The sequence below is a fragment of the Triticum urartu genome, chromosome 2 (genome assembly GCF_003073215.2).
Source record: "Triticum urartu cultivar G1812 chromosome 2, Tu2.1, whole genome shotgun sequence".
NCBI lineage: Eukaryota > Viridiplantae > Streptophyta > Magnoliopsida > Poales > Poaceae > Triticum > Triticum urartu.
The window spans coordinates 425,857,872-425,866,637 of NC_053023.1; positions in this window are offsets into that span (position 1 = coordinate 425,857,872).

The following is an 8,766-nucleotide window of genomic DNA, read 5'->3' on the forward strand; positions in this document are numbered from 1 at the left end:
GCTAAATAAGAATCAGGAATACGGGAGCGGAGACTTTAATTATCCCTGCAGTCGACATAGCTAAAACTCCAGGTGGTTAAAACTCCAGGTGGTTAAACCGAATCACACAGAACAAGGGAGTACCTTGCTCTGATACCATTGAAAGTGCTAGTGATCGACTAGAGGGGGGGGTGAATAGGCGATTTTTATGAAAGTCTTCAAACATGGAAGTTTTGAAGACAAACGATAGAAAAAACCTATTACCATGCAGCGGAAGGTAGACTACACTAGGCAAACCATAGTCAAGTATTCAATGAAGTGAAAGCACAATGACTAATAGCAGCTAGGCAGTAAGGATCAGGTAGGAAGATATTGTGAAGCCAATCAGAACAAGCAGTCACTCAGTGAAGACAAAAGATAATGCAATCATACAATGACTTCACAAGGACCAACAGTAAGTAAAGGGAAGGGAAGGATGAAACCAGTGACTCGTTGAAGACAATGATTTGTTGGACCAGTTCCAGTTGCTGTGACAACTGTACGTATGGTTAGGGAGGCTGAGATTCAACTCAGAAGACCTCGTCTTCACCTTATTCCCCTTGAGCTAAGGACACCCAGTCCTCGCCCAATCACTCTGGTAAGTCTTCAAGGTAGACTTCCAAACCTTCACAGACTTCGTTCACCGGCGATCCACAATGACTCTTGGATGCTCAGAACGCGACGCCTAACCGGCTGGAGGATTCACAGTCCTCAAGTGTAATAAGTCTTCAGATCACACAGACAGGAAGACTTAAGTGATGCCTAACACTCTTTGGCTCTGGGTGTTAGGGCTTTATCCTCGCAAGGAATTCTCTCTCAAATGCTTCGAGGTGGGTTGCTCTCAAACGACAAAAGCCGTACACTAACTCTGAGCAGCCAACCGTTTATGGTTGTAGGGGGTGGGCTATTTATAGCCACTAGGCAACCCGACCTGATTTGTCCGAAATGACCCTGGGTCACTAAGGAACTGACACGTGTTCCAACGGTCAGATTTCAAACACACAGGCAACTTTACTTGGGCTACAAGCAAAGCTGACTTATCCAACTCTGGACAAGATTTGCTCTCATAGTCTTCACTCGAAGACATAGGATTTTGGTTAAGCATCACTTCAGTCATTCTGACTGGTTCTCTTGGACCCCACTTAACAGTACGGTGGTTCCTATGACTCAACAAAGAAAAACACGAAACGACGAAACTGCTAAGTCTTCGCGCTCCATAGTCTTCACACGCTGATGTCTTCTCTTGTCATAGTCTTCAATGTGAATGTCTTCACATACCACCTTTGACTTCAATGTCTTCATACATTTTTAGGGGTCATCTCTGATAGGAAAACCGAATCAATGAGGGACTTCTACCTGTGTTATCCTGCAATTCTCACAAACACATTAGTCCTCAACTAGGTTTGTCGTCAATACTTCCAAAACCAACTAGGGGTGCACTAGATGCACTTACACTACTTTTTGGTGAATGACAAACTAGACATTTTGGAATATAACATACTGATGTAGTGGCGGTTCAAAATGAGCTGTTAGAGGCTCAGCCAGGTGGCTATCGGTTAAAATGTATCTTCACCCTCCCTGCGCATGATTTTACTCGCTACTTATATTGAAAAGTTCAAGGATTTCAGGAGTAGATTTCCACGATAGACAGACAAAATCAAGTTTCTATATTCATTCAGGATCATTGGCGGAGGAATACTGTCACACACTCTACCGGCAAAAATGATAGCAAATGTTTCACCCCAATTGGAACTTCTCAGACCGTTACATGGGTGTGTCGAACGTCAACAGATTAACGCACTCATTAGGATATGGTGCGATCTATTGATGTCTCTTACCGATTACCGATCATTTTGGGGCTATGCTTAAGAGATCATTCACTTTAAATAGGGCTCCGTCGAAAATCCGTTGAGACGACACCGTATGAATTATGGTTTGGGAAGAAACCTAAGCTGTCGTTTCTAAAAGTTTGGGGATGCGATGCTTATGTCAAGAAACTTCAACCTGAAAAGCTCAAACCCAAGTCGGAAAAATGCGTCTTCATAGGATACCCTAAGGAAACTATTGGGTATACCTTCTACCTCAGATCCGAAGGCAAGATCTTTGTTGCCAAGAATGGATCCTTTCTAGAGAAAGAGTTTCTCTCGAAAGAAGTAAGTGGGAGGAAAGTAGAACTTGATGAAGTATTGCCTCTTGAACCGGTAATGGCGCAACTCAAGAAAATGTTCCTGAGGTGCCTGCACCGACTAGAGAGGAAGTTATTCATGATGATCAAGATACTTCTGATCAAGCTCCTACTGAAATTCGAAGGTCCACAAGAACACGTTCCGCACCAGAGTGGTACGGCAACCCTGTCTTGGAAATCCATGTTGTTAGACAACGGTGAACCTTCGAACTATGAAGAAGCGACGGGACCGGATTCCGACAAATGGCTAGAAGCCATGAAATCCGAGATGAGGCATCCGTAATGAAAAAGTAGGACTACATTACACCAACCAAAAAATACAGCAACACCAAAATAGACACTAAGAAGCGATGGCGGGCCCGGATTCCGACAAATGGCTGGAAGCCATGAAATCCGAGATAGGATCCATGTATGAAAACGAAGTATGGACTTTGACTGACTTGCCCGTTGAACGGCGAGCCATAGAAAATAAATGGATCTTTAAGAAGAAGACAGACGCGGATGGTAATGTGACCATCTATAAAGCTAGGCTTGTCGCTAAGGGTTATCGACAAGTTCAAGGGGTTGACTACGATGAGACTTTCTCACCGGTGGCGAAGCTGAAGTCCGTCCGAATCATGTTAGCAATTGCCGCATTCTACGATTATGAAATATGGCAAATGGACGTCAAAACGGCATTCCTTAATGGTTTCCTTAAGGAAGAATTGTATATGATGCAGCCGGAAGGTTTTGTCGATCCTAAGAATGCTGACAAGGTGTGCAAGCTCCAACGCTCGATTTATGGGCTGGTGCAAGCATCTCGGAGTTGGAACATTCGTCTTTGATGAGATGATCAAAGCGTTTGGGTTTACGCAGACTTATGGAGAAGCCTGCATTTACAAGAAAGTGAGTGGGAGCTCTGTAGCATTTCTCATATTGTATGTGGATGACATACTGTTGATGGGAAATGATATAGAATTCTTGGAAAGCATAAAGGCCTACTTGAACAAGTGTTTTTCAATGAAGGACCTTGGAGAAGCTGCTTATATATTAGGCATCAAGATCTATAGAGATAGATCGAGACGCCTCATTGGTCTTTCACAGAGTACGTACCTTGACAAGATATTGAAGAAGTTCAAAATGGATCAGTCAAAGAAGGGGTTCTTGCCTGTATTGCAAGGTACGAGATTGAGCACGGCTCAATGCCCGACCACGGCAGAAGATAGAGAAAAGATGAGTGTCGTCCCCTATGCCTCGGCCATAGGGTCTATCATGTATGCTATGCTGTGTACCAGACCTGATGTAAACCTTGCCGTGAAGTTTGGTAGGAAGGTACCAAAGTAATCCCGGCAATGGAACACTGGACAGCGGTCAAAATATCCTGAAGTACCTGAAAAGGACTAAGGAAATGTTTCTCGTTTATGGAGGTGACGAAGAGCTCGTCGTAAAGGGTTACGTCGACGCTAGCTTCGACACAGATCTGGATGACTCTAAGTCACAAAACGGATACGTGTATATTTTGAATGGTGGGGCAGTAAGCTGTGAGTTGCAAGCAAAGCGTTGTGGCGGGATCTACATGTGAAGCGGAGTACATGGCAGCCTCGGAGGCAGCACAAGAAGCAATCTGGGTGAAGGAGTTCATTACCAACCTAGGAGTCATTCCCAATGCGTCAGGCCCGATGACTCTCTTCTGTGACAACACTGGAGCTATTGCCCTTGCCAAGGAGCCCAGGTTTCACAGGAAGACCAGGCATATCAAGCGTCGCTTCAACTCCATTCGTGAAAGTGTTCAAAATGGAGACATAGATATTTGTAAAGTACATACGGACCTGAATGTGGCAGATCCGTTGACTAAACCTCTCCCTAGAGCAAAACATGATCAACACCAGAACTCTATGGGTGTTCGATTCATCACAATGTAACTAGAATATTGACTCTAGTGCAAGTGGGAGACTGTTGGAAATATGCCCTAGAGGCAATAATAAAATGGTTATTATTATATTTCTTTGTTCATGATAATTGTCTATTGTTCATGCTATAATTGTGTTATCCGGAAATCGTAATACATGTGTGAATACATAGACCACAACACGTCCCTAGTGAGCCTCTAGTTGACTAGCTCGTTGATCAAAAGATAGTCATGGTTTCCTGACTATGCACATTGGATGTCATTGATAATGGGATCACATCATTAGGAGAATGATGTGATGGACAAGGCCTAATCCTAAACATAGCTCAAAGATCGTGTAGTTCGTTTGCTATAGCTTTTCCGAATGTCAAGTATCATTTCCTTAGACCATGAGATTGTGCAACTCCCGGATACCGTAGGAGTGCTTTGGGTGTGCCAAACATCACAACGTAACTGGGTGACTATAAAGGTACACTACAGGTATCTCCGAAAGTATCTGTTGGGTTGGCACGAATCGAGACTGGGATTTGTCACGCCGTATGACGGAGAGGTATCTCTGGGCCCACTCGGTAATGCATCAACATAATGAGCTAAATGTAATCAAGTGGTTGATCACGGGATCATGCATTACGGTACGAGTAAAGTGACTTGCCGGTAACGAGATTGAACGAGGTATTGGGATACCACGATCGAGTCTCGGGCAAGTAAGTACCGATTGACAAAGGGAATTGTATACGGATTGATTGAATCCTCGACATCGTGGTTCATCCGATGAGATCATCGTGGAGCATGTGGGAGCCAACATGGGTATCCAGATCCCGCTGTTGGTTATTGACCGGAGAGGCGTCTCGGTCATGTCTGCATGTCTCCCGAACCCGTAGGGTCTACACACTTAAGGTTCGGTGACGCTAGGGTTGTTGAGATATTAGCATACGGTAACCCAAAAGTTGTTTGGAGTCCCAGATGAGATCCCGGACGTCACGAGGAGTTCCGGAATGGTCCGGAGGTGAAGCTTTATATATAGGAAGTCAAGTTTCGGCCATCGGGAAAGTTTCGGGGGTAATCAGTATTATACCGGGACCACCGGAAGGGTCCCGGGGGTCCACCGGGTGGGGCCACCTATCCTGGAGGGCCCCATGGGCTGAAGTGGGAGGGGAACCAGCCCCTAGTGGGCTGGTGCGCCCCCCTTGGGCCTCCCCCTGCGCCTAGGGTTGGAAACCCTAGGGGTGGGGGGCGCCATCCTTGCCTTGGGGGGCAAGGCACCCCCTTGGCCGCCGCCCGCCCTAGGAGATTGGATCTCCTAGGGCCGGCGCCCCCTCTAGGGACCCTATATATAGTGGGGGGAGGGAGGGCTGCCGCACCCAAGCCCCTGGCCTCTCCCTCTCCCTCCCGTGACACTCCTCCGTCTCCCTTCGCTTGGCGAAGCCCTGCCGAGATCACCGTTGCTTCCACCGCCACGCCGTCGTGCTACTGGATCTTCATCAACCTCTCCTTCCCCCTTGCTGGATCAAGAAGGAGGAGACGTCTTCCCAACCGTACGTGTGTTGAACGCGGAGGTGCTGTCCGTTCGGCACTTGGTCATCGGTGATTTGGATCACGACGAGTACGACTCTATCAACCCCGTTCTCTTGAACGCTTCCGCACGTGATTTACAAGGGTATGTAGATGCACTCCTCTCTCCCTTGTTGCTAGATGACTCCATAGATTGATCTTGGTGATGCGTAGAAATTCGTTAAAATTCTGCTCGATCCCGCAACACGAACGCTGGGGTGCGCCGAAGTAACCTCTCTCCCCACTCGCTCGCGACAATCCACGGCCTAGCGCGCACCCGAGAACACCGAGACACGAGGTTTGTACTACCTGGTCTCAGCACCTTGCTGTGCTCCCTTACTTCTACGTTCTGTGCTGGGGTCTGCCCTGCGAGGACTGAGGCTGCCCCCTAGTCCAGTGGGATGAACAGCTCGGACCGTGAGCGTGTTCTTAGCTCATCGTAGCTGGAGGCGACTTGAGGCTGCTTCTGGAATGCATCTCGTCCCCCCCCTCCTCCTCTCCCTCTGCTACTCGACCGATCCCCCACATCGGTGGTGGTTGCTCCTATTTATAGAGGCCCTGGTCCTCTTCCCAAATATTGAGCGGGAGGGATCCCACAACGGCATTTGAAGGGAGACAACTAGTACAAGCTATCCTGACAAAAGTAGTCTTCGCCTGCCAAAGGCTCTGGTGGTGAGCTGCTGTGGGCTCCGCGATGACCTCCGTCCTGCCGTCCTGCTGGTCTTGGTCTTGTTGCACCGATATGGAAACCTTTGCTGATTCGCCTCGGGACCTCCGCGCTGTGCTTGCCTCCTTAGCACCAAAGAGGAAACTGGTACACTGCGCCCGCTGGCGCCCGCCTGGCCTTGGTCGTCATGGCTCACGTCACGTGAACCTCGCGAGGTGCCCCTTGCATAGATATCTCGCTCCTGGAGCCTAGTGAGGCTGCCCCTAGGGAGGTCTTGGTGTCGTCCGCCTTCGAGGCTTGGCCCCTCGTGAGGTCTTGAGTGCGCTGAAGGTGGGCCGTACCAGGCCGTTGATGGAGCCACGCTCTGGGCCGCATGCAGGCAAGTCTGGGCACCCCCGTTCCAGGAGGACGCCGACAGTATGCCCCCGGGCCCAAGATGCGCTCGAACTTTGCTTCGAGGTGAAGCCAAAGGGCAAGTGCAGAGCGCCGCGGGCCCCAACCCTGCCTGCGGCCTTGGTTGACGTGTGCGATATGGGCGTGGGCGCCTCCGCTTCCCCACGCTGCCTCGGCAACCGTTCGACTTGACGAGACTCCTGCATGCAGAAGAAAATCATCATTGCGCGTGATGTGAGGGCCGGCGGTTGGCCTCCTCTGGCTATAAATGAGGAGAGGGGCAGAGGCCCCCGTTCATCTCTGCCTTCTCGTTGCTCGCTCCTCCTTCCTCCTCTTGGTACTTCCATCTTGCTATCCTGCCGAAACATCCATGGCGCCGATTAGGAGGTATTCCGCAGCGGAGAAGGGAAAGACCCCCCTTGAGTAGCTAGAGCTGCTTCCGCCGAAGAAGAGGTCCCAACACCGTCACAACGCTGGGGCGAGGCAAGAAGTGACGCGGCCATGGTACGAGCAGCCACCGCCTGGCTACCCACTCCCTCTATACGCCCAAGCGCAGGGCTCCGTAGAAGGTGGCAGCGGCCCTCGCCGGGCGAGCCGCGGTCACGGGGACCAGGTTGAGGTCGTGCAGCCATCTGCCACACGAACCCACGCCGAGGCCTCCTCGCGTGAGTTTGTGCTGTGGGCGGTGATGCCTCCTCGCACGTGGATCCGGTTCCCGCAGTTCTTCGCTGAAGAGATGCCACCGAGGAGGCCGCTTGAGCTGTGGCTGCAGCACGCTGGGTGCTATAGTCTAGCCACGGGAGCAGAGATTGAGATCGTCTCTCCCGGCAAGATCTTCATGACCCGCGGATGGGGCGAGGTCGCCCGCGCCTGTCGTGCGGAGGGGGCCCTCGCCATCCATTTCGAGTATGACAACGCCTCCACACGGTTCTTCAAGGTCTTCGACAAGGAAGGCCGTCACCTGGAGTGCTGCCCCGGAGGAGACGGTTAGCAGAGCGAGGCGGCAGGCGCAATGCCGGCCGTGGGTCCTGCTGGTGGCTCCTCCAGTAGCAGCGACGACTCCTGGGAGTCTAGCAACTCCCCTGAGCCCCGCAAGTCTCCGGAGTCGAGCGACGACAGCTACGTGCCCCCGAGCTTCCGCCGCGCCCGGAGCGCTGCGTCGGCCTCTGCCAGACGCCAACGGTGATCTAGATGGGGTTGGCGCCGGCCTCACGTGGCCCACTGTTGATGATGGCCGCTATCTCTTTTAGCACTGCGTTGGTTTTCCCATAAGAGGAAGGGATGATGCAGTAAAGTAGCGTAAGTATTTCCCTCAGTTTTTGAGAACCAAGGTATCAATCCAGTAGGAGGCTACGTGCGAGTCCCTCGTACCTACACAAAACAAATAAATCCTCGCAACCAACGCGATAAGGGGTTGTCAATCCCTACACGGTCAATTACGAGAGTGAGATCTAATAGATATGATAAGATAATATTTTTGGTATTTTTATGATAAAGATGCAAAGTAAAATAAAAGCAATGAAAATAACTAAGTAATGGAAGATTAATATGATGAAGATAGACCCGGGGGCCATAGGTTTCACTAGTGGCTTCTCTCGAGAGCATAAGTATTCTACGGTGGGTGAACAAATTACTATTGAGCAATTGACAGAATTGAGCATACTTATGAGAATATCTAGGTATGATCATGTATATAGGCATCACGTCCGAGACAAGTAGACCGATTCCTGCCTGCATCTACTACTATTACTCCACTCATTGACCGCTATCCAGCATGCATCAAGAGTATTAAGTTAAAAACAGAGTAACGCCTTAAGCAAGATGACATGATGTAGAGGGATAGACTCATGCAATATGAAGAAAACCCCATCTTGTTATCCTCGATGGCAACAATACAATACGTGCCTTTGTAAGTGCATCTAGTCCCACCCCTAGTTGGTTTTGGAGTATTGACGACAAACCTGGTTGAGGGGACTAATGTGTTTGTGAGAATTGCAGGATAACACAGGTAGAAGTCCCTCATTGATTCGGTTTTCCTACCAGAGATGACCCCTAAAAATGTAT